Here is a 13,167-nt window from a genome sequence, read left to right on the forward strand (position 1 = left end):
TACTTGCACGACAATCTTCATCGGACTCGCCGAGTTAACCATGCAGCTCGCCGAGTCCCTTCAGTCCATTATCCATTCAGACGCTTTTTAATCCATTTTCAGGTCCCATATTGCAGATCCCGCTGCCCAAGGCATGTTTATCATGTAAAGCTAGAAACTTTACGTGCATGCAAGGCTCATAATGTCAAAACCAAACTTGCAATGGAGTTTTACACTTAAGGAGAGGATCATATTTACTAAAGCTGAAAGCTTTATGGACTTAGAGACCAAAGAGGTCAGATCTAAAGTTACAACTTCAGATCTTAGCTCATACCCAAGAATAGCTTCTTCATATGCGAAAAAAGCCCAAATATTTAACCCAATGAGATCTAGATACAAAAGATGCTAATTGAGGTAGATTTCAGATCCCCACACATTCCTTGCTTCTAGCCACTTGCTCTCCAAGCTCTCCTCACTAATATCCACCTTCCAAAGCTTGGAACACGCAAGAGTGAAACACATACATGTATTAGGGTTTGTTGGACTCTCAAGAGGCTGTAAGGGGACTAAAGGAGGCTTATGATCCTTTAAATAGGGTACGAAACCCCGAAAATTAGTGTTTCATCATCCAGTCCTACTCGTCGAGTCCTATCTTGACTTAGCGAATAGGTCACTCAAACACGTGGCCCAATCCGTTTCTACTCGACGAGTCAGGGCATCCAAATCGTCGAGTAGACCTTGCAATTTATGAAAATTAAAGCCATAAAATTATCACTTAAGAGACGGGGCATTACAATTCTCCCCCACTTGAATTAGACTTCGTCCTCGAAGTTTGCTGCGGTGAACAACCCTTGATAGTGTTCCCGCATTTCGCCTCCGGATTCGACGTCCACTCAGAACCTCTTCGGTGCTCCCATTGTACCTTTAACAAAGGTATCTCTTTGTTCCGTTGAATCGTCACCTTCCTCTCCAGAATAGCCACGGGCCTCTCAACATAATTTAGGCGCTCATCAACCTGAATGTTATCCAATGATACTACTGCCTCCCCGACCTTATTGACATCTGACAATTTTCAAAAGAGACTAAACCCACGCAAATCTCTTTGATCTAGAGAAGATGAATCCATACCCACACGACACACGACCGTACTCCACCTAAACCTGCAATTTGGAAACCTGAATTCGGCATGACTACTGCCAGACCACTCATACTATCCAATGCTAGAACTCTTCCCATTACTACTAACGGGCTACTTAACCCTGAGATCATGAGGTTACTACCCAAAAAGAGAACCATGGATCATATTCTGCTGAACCCCTGTGCCTACAGCTTACCGTCAGCCCGCACCGGGTATCTTGGTCTACTGCATAGAGCAGGACCACCTCAGCCCAATCAAGCACAACATGCTACCTAATAGACCATCCGGATAAGATGTCCACAAACTACCGACGATAATCTACCATGTCGTTCCTTGACGTCCATCACATCCATAGAATACAGTCCTGCAAGCGATTACCACCAACTACATACCCACCACTACTGGCCAGCCAGACAAAATCCTGATGATCCAAAGTATCGAAAACCCAACTTTCCCTCTTTCTGAACCGAACCCATTGTGCTGACAGGATAATGCGTCCTTCAGCTCCCAAAATATCATACAAAATCAACCCACTAATAAACGCGAACACTCATGCCTTGCCCAATCAGCCTCGGGCTGGAATACCAGGGATGCCTACGATGGTTCCAATCATTCCTAGGATGGAATAACCTCGTATCCCACATGTATTTGGACCAATAAACCCTCTAGTTGGAATACTAAACATATCAGGTCCAATAAATCATAGGGTCCAGTCATCATCAGGATGGAATACCCTATATTGAGATACCTCTATAAACATAACTCAGGTCTACTCATAACTTGAGATCCAAGGATCTATCCATGCGTCTCATCCACCATCCTTGATTTGTCACAACCGAGTGCAACCCCAGTTGAACATAATCATCACTCCTTTCCGGAGTCCCCACGACTCATATTCCAGCCTCGGGCAAACCCTTGAGCCTCGAATCCAGAAACTCTTGTGCTAGCCTCTCTCGCTCAACCCGCAGAATGTAACGAGTACAGAACATCTCCCTAGTCTCAAGTAATTATAGTCCTCTTCTCATTATAATATGTCCCAGCAACAAGTCACGATACTGGAAAGTTTGACCAACTCCTCTCCCTGCCTTCGTTACAGCTGTTAAAGCTACTGCGGAAGCCGTCTCAGCAATGGCTGCATAGCACTCGTATAAATACTCAACCATGGCGGTCTTGAAATACCCAATCATCTCCGGAAACTTTCCCCGAACAATCTCGATCACCTCCTCCCGTATGATCTCCCTGACATGGTCCTGTGACAATACTGGCCTATCCTGGTTGCCAGCTCCCAATCCTAATCCAGATCCAGTCTCAAAATGTCACTTAACCATCATTCTGATAATACACCAGAAAGATCTCAGATAATCCGTACAATAACAGGGAACCAACTTCCAACTAAACCACATGGGTTGTGACTTCCTTGCTACGTGTATGGGTCCTATAGTTTCATAGTACAGGCCCATACTACCTTCCACGCCTACCCATATTTCTCTCAAGTATCATCACAACGCCCTTTTAATATTCATAATCATAGCGAGCGCTCAATCCTCACTCCTAGAGGAATGCTAAATATCTCGCAACTGGCCTACCGACCTCACACTACTCGCTCATCCATGAAACTTCCACCAACCCTACAACACTCACGTATGATAACCATACATAATGTTGGATCCTATATACTTTTGAATATCGATCCTACCCTAATCCCTAATCAATAAGAACAGAAGATAAGGCCAAATCAAACATTCTCGGGCTATAAGATCTTAATTATGTACATTCGTGATACATACACAAGAAACTACAGTAATGATGTCAATCTCATATAAGGAAATCACCAGGCCAGCAGGCATCATGTAATCTGGCAATTCTATCATGCAATTCCTGAAGATCCCTAGCCTAGTACTAGCATGTTATTCTAACATATCACAATATCACATAACCGTATGGTATTTTAGGGCCTAGTTACTGGCTTCGAATGATCGTACACTTTGCATCCTCTTTTACTTATTTTGAAAACCATTTAAAATCATTTTAAAAATCCTTCCTTGATTTGAGACTAGATTCACACGAGTGTTCCTCCAATTCACTCAAACCAAGGCTCTGATACCAACTTGTAACATCCACAAAATTCGAGCCAATTTAAAACTTTTTAAATAATTTAAAACCATTCAGTCATTACAATTTTTTTTCAAAATAGTTAAACATCAGAGTTCCCAGAAATCATAATCATCAATCGAGGAAGTGTACGATCACACCTTTGCCTTCCCGTGGCCATTTTCTGAACCAAAAACAATAAAGTGAAACTTTAAGCCCGAAAGCTTAGTGATTTGCCCCTAAAATACCCATACACACAACAATACACATATAATGACAAACAACATACTATGGGTCCAATCATCCATTGGGATGGAATACCCCAGGCCCTCAACCATCCGGTTGGAATGCCGACACACTACGGGTCCGATCGTCCATCGGGATGGAATACCTAAGGTCCACAACCAACTATTTGGAATGCCCACATAATATGAGTCCAATCATCCTCGGGACGGAATACTCACGTCCCACAACCAATAGGTTGGAATGCCTAGGTCTATTGGCTTTCGCACAAAGCAGATAAGCCTCAACCGCCAAACAAACATGTGCACATATAAAAGATAACAATCTATAGACAAACGAACTGATCTAACAGATCATGATAACATAACAACATCCTAGCTACCAAGATACTGATCTAACAAATCATAGCAACATATGACATCCTATCTACCAGGATACCGATCTAAAAGATCATAACAACATATAACATCCTATCTACCAAGATACCGATCTAACAGATCATAAGAGCATAACATATCAGGATAACCATACGAAAAGGGCTGGCCTTGGTGCCTTAGACCCTTGAGTATAGTAAGGATAACTCACCTCGCACAGTCGACTCGAAAGATAACCTCAAACTCTCGGATTACCGCCAGAAACTCCTCCACATATATTCACCATAGAACCATACTCATGAATTTCCAACTTCCAAAAATGCCCCAGAAGTCAAATGGTCAACCCTATGACAAACTTAAAGTCAATGATCAAGGTCAACAATCCATGTTGACCCGACTCGTCAAGTGCAGTCACTGACTCGTCGAGTCCTTCCAGAACTCGAGTAGTCATGAAAACCCCCACTGAATCATCGAGTTTCCTTGCAACTTGCAAAGTCCAAGTGTGTCCAAATGTCAGGAAAACCCAAGTTGACTCGCCGAGTCCATGAAGAAGTCCTCGCAAACCAATCTTCATCAGACTCGCCCAGTTGACCATGAAACTCGCCAAGTCCCTTCAGTCCATTATCCATTTAGACGCTTTTAAGGTCAGATATTGCAGATCCCGCTTCCCAAGGCATGTTTATCACGTAAAGTTGTAAACTTTATGTGCATGCAAGACTCATAATGTCAAAACCAAGCTTGCAATGGGTTTTTACACTTAAGAAGAGGCTCATATTTGCTAAAGCTAAAAGCATTATGGACTTAGAGACAAAAGAGAGTTCAGATCTGATGTTACAACTTCATATCTTAGCTCATACCCAAGAATAGCTTCTTCATATGCTTGAAAAGCCCAAATCTTTAACCCAATGAGATCTTGAATGAAATGAGGTCAAGGAAATGACTTGAGACATTCCAAAAGATGCTAACTGAGGTAGATTTCAGATCCCCACACGTTCCTTGCTTCTAGCCACTTGCTCTCCAAGCTCTCATCACTAATATCCACCTTCCAAAGCTTGAAACACACAAGAGTGAAACACATACACGTATTAGGGTTTGCTGGACTCTCAAGAGGATGTAAGGGGACTAAAGGAGGCTTATGGTCCTTTAAATAGGGTACGAAACCCCGAAAATTAGGGTTTCATCATCTAGTCCTACTCCTCGAGTCCTATATTGGACTCATCGAATATGTCACTCAAACACGTGGCCGAATCCGTTTCTACTCGACGAGTCAGGGCATCCAACTCGTCGAGTAGACCTTGCAATTTATGAAAATTAAAGCCATAAAATTATCACCTGAGAGTCGGGGCGTTACAAAATTTCCATATTATGCGAAGCTGCACATTGTCAAGAAAATGAAAGTGTAAGAAAGACGCTACAACTTAACACAAAAAGTTCAAAAATGAAGTTAAAGTTAAGCTATAGGTTAAAAATTGGTAAACATATATCACTATTTTCACACCATGAAAATCAAAAACTGTGTTGCATCATATTCAATACAAATGAACTATAGCTATTAGCATCCATGACCTCATTAGCAGGAGGCCATTTGTTATCACTGCTAATCTCCAAGACTCCAAGATAAGTTCAAAGCAGTTAGCAAAATTGTAGTTAGTATTTCATACCACCATATATATATATATATATATATATATATATATATATACACACACACACACACACACAAACACATGATACCTACCGAAGCGAAGTTGAAAAAAATAAACCAAAACTTGTAAAATCATAATGGTTTGGCAAATTTTACATTGAAAAATCCAAGAAAAAGGCAGTCAAATGACACATTTTGAACACGGTACTTTTTTAAACTTCATACCATTGAGCTCATTTGTAATTGTTGCTTAAAATTTGAGACATGTTAAAGTATGAGTCATTATACAAATTTTCCATTTATATAAAAGCTTCATTATAAGGAGACTACAACAAAAAGAAAAAACAATGTTAACATATACAAAATACAATTTATGTTTAGAGTGCAACAAGCTTTTAAAGCTTTCATAACATTCTCAACCAAAAACATACCAAAACTCTACCCGAAAGGACTATATAAATGAAAGGTATGTTCCAGAAAAATCAAGAACTTATACTAGAACTCTGAAAATATAAAATGTCTACAAAGGATTCAAGAGTGTGAGTGCTAAAATGAGAAAAAAAATAGTAAAGATCAGCAAAACGTGCAAAGGAAACGATGAAGGACGATGACACAAAGGAAACAGGGAGGGATTATGTGAGTTCACAAAGCTTACTGAGAGCTAAAGGACAGAGGTGTTGGCGGAAGGGAAGGGATGAAGGATGGCGGCAGTGGCGAAAGGCTGTGATTCAGGTGGTATCGCTGGCGGTGGGTCAGGGCTAGGGTTTTACCAATTTCAATCTATAACTAGCAATGGGTTGTGGCTTCACGTTCGAATGAATAGAAAGATCGTTGGGGGTGGTGATGGAGATGGATCGTTGCCGTGTGTTTGTGTGGGAAAGCGGAGAATGAACAGCCGATTGAAGGGATGAATATTGAGGAAGCGTGTTATGGAGGTGTGAATACGAAGGAGGCAGGAGTAGTAGGAAAAACCTAAACTAGAAATTTTTTGGGGAAAGCAGGATTTTTGGTGGAAACTGAAAATTTTAGGATTATCTCCTAAACTTATCCATGAAAAAAAAATAAGATTAAATATTTTTTTAAAGTCTTACACTTAGGCTACAAGGTTCGTTTAATTTATACTTGTCCACTTTTTATATATTATGTTTATGTAAATACTATTATAATTATAACTAGTTGAGAAACCCCGCTCCGTGGGGTTCGGTTTTGACCATAGTTTTCGTCTTTTGAAAGTGAAAGTAATTAACTACTTCATTGGTCAATGGTCATAACATTTTCGTAAGGTGGATGTACATTTCGAGAGTGTCTAAAACAAAAATAATTAAAAATATAATGTTTTTTTGTTTTTTTTTAAGTATTTAAAAATTATTAAACTAATCAAAAGTCAACATATCCTTGACTTGGTGCGCACATCTATTCCAAAACCTCCAATATCAAAAAATGAAACTGAACAAGCAAAGGAAGGCCTAGAGAGTGTATATATGTTTGGTTTATAGCATAAATGAATTAAAGAAGTCAATTTGGTTTTTAGATAATTGTGATGAAAGCGTTGAAATATTTTTTTAATGTGTTACAAAGGGAATAGGAAAGTACCAAATATATTCAACAATGATCTTATCAGCCTAAGGAGTAACATCCAAGAGACGTAAGATGAATCTGTTGCATTCTAATCTTTTAAGCTTCTTGGTTCAAACTCTTCCATACAACTGCAAACAAGCTAACTATTTATGTTACAACTTCCATATGAACCACATACTTCTCCCTCTATTGATATTAAATACATAAGATGCATAAAGGTAATATCATCTTCTCTTTGAAACTGACAATGGAAATAGAAAAAATAAATATAAAAAGTAAAAGCGGAAACCATAATTTTAGATTATGAAGAAGGTCGATGAAGTGGATTTGCAAGCAAAAAATATAATCTTACCATTAGCCACACATTTCGTGGGGCCACATTAGTAACTTTTTGAAGTGAAAATCATAAATAGATTAGTAACGTTTTCTAGCAGCCATGTGCAATGGTGTTTCTCCGTATTGCAAAGTCAAATATAGCAAGACAATAAGTTTCCATTTTTTGAAGTGAAAATCATAAATAAAGTATATGAATAATCAAATCTGATAATGAGTGAATAAAGATTTTACATACCATGTTCATTGCTTCCAAGTCAACTGTTTCAGGTTCTGCCATGTTCAACAGAAACATAACTACTTGAACACCGTTATGACCAACAGCAACATGAAGGGGTGTATTTGTCATCTACTTGAATAAAGATTGATGAATGTAGATAATCAAACTAAAAGGTAATGTCACCCCATAGAGAACCCCAAGAATAACTAACTATGACATTAGAAGAACAAAATTATCTCACGTTTCCACTTAGGCATAACATCAAACAGGTGGTGTGCAATCAATAAAAAATAGTGATTAATCGACCTCTGATTTGAAAAAATTAATGCTAACAACACAAATGGATTACCTATGGTCGAAAATGATTAGAGATTACCTGTGGTCCGGAGGAGCTCCGTTGTTCTACATGATTGAGAACTTTATGAAGCTAAATTACGGTCGAACATGGGTACCGGAAACAGGATATGACCTGCAACAAAAAGCACGATCATTAAAACCCAAGTTAATACTTCGTTTATATATGAAATAATAATGGATAAATGTAATTATTTACATGAATAAGGGACCATGTACGTAGATATATAGGCTAGTGTCAATCGATCGCTTCAAATTAAATCAAATTAAGCATATATTTACTTCAAATCCCATTTATCAATTCGAAGCCATATTAATGAACATAATATCGTTTTATTTAAAGGCATATTTTACAGATTTAACATCATGAACAATACCAATAGAACGTGGAAGCATGAAAGAATAGATAATCGTGGTTGTGTATTGTCTGTTTTCATATAAGGAGTGACAAAATTCATATACTTTGCTAACAGTCCACAAAGGTTCATAGACAAAAATCGAGTCAAATTCTCATGCATCAAATGTTGTAACATACATATAGAGACCCTGACAATGTTAAGCATCATTTATACAAGTAAGCTTTTGTTAAGGATTATTGGTTTTCGGATAAACATGACGAGACATCCATTGATATGGTCATAGATGCAATGACTCTTGATTTTATTACTAGTAATCCCGAGGAGGAGCTAAATGTGTTAAATAAAAAATTATTTGATATGCTCGAGGAAATAGATAAAAAATTATTTGGTATCGCATACATGAACAAAGTTATGATGCTATATGCCAATTGATAAATGATATGTTTTCGTAGGAGAATAATATGCGAGGTAGTTTATAGTAGAGCAGAAAAGTTAATACAGGTACTAGGTTTGCCTGTGGAGATGATTGATTTCTGCAGGTCTTGAAGTATGTTATATTAGAGGGGAGAAAAAGAGTTTTATCGGTGCAAATTCTACACTGCAGATAGATACAAATGGTCAGAAAATTTGGCTAGATGTTCTCGCGTACCCGTTAAGAGAATGCATTACTTTCCTTTGACTCCAAGGTAGAAGAGACTGTATGCTTCACAAGCCATAGCCGCTTCCATGCGATGACACTCTGGGGATCATGTAAATGATGTTGGAGTAATATGTCATCCATCCGATTCAGAAGCTTGGAAACACTTTGACAGAATTCATCATTCATTTGCAGCAAAAATACATAATATTAGATTAGGCCTAAGTACATATGGGTTTGCACCACATGGCACATTTGGAAAATATTATTCATCTTGGCCTATTATTATAACACCTTATAATTTTCCACCTTCTATGTGCATGAAAGAGCCTTACATGTATTTTACCATACATGTGCCAGGATCATCAAACCCTATGCATAAAATAGATGTATTTAATAGATGTATTTTTACAACAAGTTGTTGCAAAATTGGAGCAGTTATGGGAAAAGTCGTATTAACATATGATATATCTATAAAACAAAACTTTCATTTACGAGCAGCTTTGATGTGGACAATAAGCAATTTTACAACATATGCAATGTTGTCAGGATGTTCTACAGCAGGTAAGCTAGCATGTCCACATTGTAGGAAACATACACAAGCATTAAAACTAAAGAATGGTAATAAGATGTAATGGTTTGACTGCCATAGAAGATTTCTGTAGTTAAATCACCCATATAGAAAGGATAAAAGTAAGTTCAAGAGGAATCGTGAATCGACAGAAGGTCTTCCTCCAACTAAGAATGGTGAACAACCTTTAAGGGAAAATTGAACTATTTGATTTGGTAGAAGTAACAAAACTAAATGATGATGATGTAAACAAAACATGTGTCGATCGTGGTTGGAAAAAGAAAATCATATTTTAGGATTTACCATATTGGAAAACAAACCTCATTAGACATAATTTTGATGTTATGCATATTGTGAAAAATGTATTTAAGAACTTTTTGCACTGTAATGGATGTCAAAGCGAAGACAAAGGACAATGTAGCAGCAACATGTAACATCCAAAAATCGATACCCAAATTTTTTTACTCAATTATATTACTTATGAAAATGGTTTACGGAAAACATCATTGTTATCATTTCAAAATCAACTCACAGATCATAAGTCTCAAAGCCATAACATCAAATAGTAAAATATCATAGTACAATCCCAGGGTTCTCAAGAGGAAATCATGTGTGTGTATGATGCGCTGCTACCCTGCCAACTCCTTCCCCTTAGCTGAAGAGGTACCTAAAACCAAAACTAAAAACTGTAAGCACGAAGCTTAGTGAGTTCCCTCATCATACCACATACCATACAATCATACATACTGTCGGGCAATTCTGGGGTGGCCGACCTACCCATGTCATTCCATTCTAGGGTGCTAACCTACCCGTATCGGGACATTCTAAGGTGCCTGCCTACCCTTCGATCTATCTCATCCGGTCACGGGGACTATTTCACCCCTACTACTATCACATAATAACATATCATAAACATGATGTCAGACATTTATGGGGTGTCCGACCTACCCTTTGGTTCTAACGATCGAATCAGGGGGACTATTCCCCTCCTACTACCACTATCACATAGAACATAGCATACTAGCACATATTACACATCATGTAATAGCAAACAAGACAATTATCACAAAGCCAATCATCTCAACTGTAATCAACTACTAGTGGGTCGGCCTTGGTGTGTTAGACCCACTTCAACTGGAAGGTAACTCACCTCAACATCGTGTAGTATCTTCACTGTCCTCGGTGTGAAAATCGACTCTCCTCGGCTCCTCAATGTTAGATTTGTGCTATAGTAAGCCTTGGAATTCTGAGAATTGTGTAAAACACTTTCAGATTAAAGTATTTGGGTGGTACTCCCAATAATCTTTAATCGGATAAGACTTAGAGAGACAAGAACTTGGAATGCTTTGATGATTATTTCGTTGTACCAGAAAATGAGACCAAAAACGAATTTATTATCTTTGTCTGAAAATTGTCATATGACAGTTTCAAATTGTCATAAACTGAAAAAACTGACATAAAACGGAAGTTTGGATAAGGGTCAAACAATGGTCAATTATCTGAAAATACGTTTTTCGACCCCAGCCAGGGGCTCTCCCCCTTGGACCCCGCTCCCAGGGGTGCTACCCCCGGGCCCCCGTTCGTTTAGGGGCTTCGCCCCTAAATGAAAGTATACTTTGAAAACTTGATCAAACTTAAACAAGTGTGTGCTCCACACCTTCCTTACTTGTTTAGTATTTATCAAGATCACCTTTGGTCAACAAAGTAATCCCCATTACACTTAAATAATATTGATGATAACAAATCACCAACACTCAATCCTTACATGACAACTTTTCTAAGTTAATGGTTCATACTCATAACCCTTACAACAGTAACTCAAATCCAAGTAAAGGTCAAATTCAAATACTTGCTCAAAGTCAACTTTTCATCAAAGTCAACATCTGGTTGACTCGACTCGCCGAGTTGGCCCGCCAACTCATCGAGTCCCTATTTCCAGAAACTACCATAATCATGTCCCTACTCTTCGAGTCTGGCAAGAGCTCGATGACTTCGCCTTCAACAACACATCAGACTATCTTCAAACGACTCGTTGAGTTCGTCCTTGAAGTCGCCGAGTTCATATTCATCCATAAGAAGGTGCTCAGTCTATGGCTCGCCGAGTTCCCCTTGATCTCGTCGAGTCCGTCTTCATGTGGCTGGGACATTGCCTTTTTAAAACCGTAAACTTTCAAAACAAAACTTTCATTCAAAATCACTTAATCCTCGTAACACATTTCATAAAAATCTCATTAATTTAATTTACACTTTGATACTCCAAAATTATTCAATTAAAATCCAGGATCCTCAGACATAACTCCTTCTCTGGTGTATATAATCAAGTCGATGCCTTACCACGATACCAATATGAACCTGAAACACATAACACATAATACGCTAAGCACGAAGCTTAGTAAGTTCCCCAAAATACCATGCACATATAATTAGTCACTTGAGCCTATAGATATGTAAGACCCTCTGGTCAATGTGTCTCAGTGGGACCCTCCAGTCCCACAACTCTGACGGGTCCTCTGGTCCTAGATCTGTAAACTCTGGTTAATACACATCATAAATCACAAAGAAATAATGCAGGATATCACAATATACAAAAAAACACATAAAAATCTCTATGTCACAAATTACCACTCATGGTAAAGTATAGTGAGAAGACTCACCTCGTAAGCAAGCAAGTAACAGTCTCGCACTCGGACATCTCAGACTAACCTCCGCCTAACACATAGGATAAACATCTCTAATTAATACTCATTTACACCAAGCCTATTCTCTTTCTCTGCTCAATTCTTGAAGTGGATAGAAGACCATTTTACCCCTCCATGATCTCCTTTACTCATGTTGACCAACCCTAAAGTCAACAGAAGTCAAACTCGAGTCAACAGCCCATATTTGACCTGACTTGCCGAGTGCACCCTTGTGACTCGTCGAGTCCACTCACTTTCTTAGAAATCTCACGAAGGTCCAGCTCAACTCATCAAGTTGACCCCCAACTTGCCGAGTTAACATGCGATTCAGCTTGATCGGGAAAACCCTAACCGACTCATCGAGTCGGCTCATTGACTCGGCGAGTTCATTAAGACACATTGCTCAAACTGACGATTTAGGACATATCCATCACTCCAACCACTAGATCTATCATCTTAAGGCTGAAAAGTCACGTAAAGCTTCGATTTTTACGTTCATGCATGATGTTATTGCTCTAAAATGCTATTTCATGTCCTTCATGAAGGATTTAGCTCATCAACCCTCATTTGAATAACTAAAGTTGGGACACCTAGACTCCAAGGACCTCACAAGGTCCATATATGAGGTTTCAACCTCAAACCATGTTTCATATAACTCATAGGTACAAAAGATTGGGAGGAAACCCTAAAACTCCCATAATGGGATCTAGCACAAGGAAATAACAAGATGAGAATTTTGTACCTCCACACAACTGCTAAAGCACTCAAAACCTCATATCTACAACCTTCCTTTGATCCAAATCATGTAGCTCTTCATCCTCCTTCATGGAAGAGCACCAAGATTGCCCAAAATGATCACACACTCACTCCACAAAGGAAAGAACGGTTTTAGGGTTTCTCTCAGGCTCTCAAGGGTGAGTGGAGGCGGAAATGAGGGCCTAAATGATGGGTTTTAGCCATAAGAACT

Source organism: Lactuca saligna, chromosome 7, assembly GCF_052625555.1.
Source record: "Lactuca saligna cultivar CGN05327 chromosome 7, ASM5262555v1, whole genome shotgun sequence".
NCBI classification, from domain to species: Eukaryota; Viridiplantae; Streptophyta; class Magnoliopsida; order Asterales; family Asteraceae; genus Lactuca; species Lactuca saligna.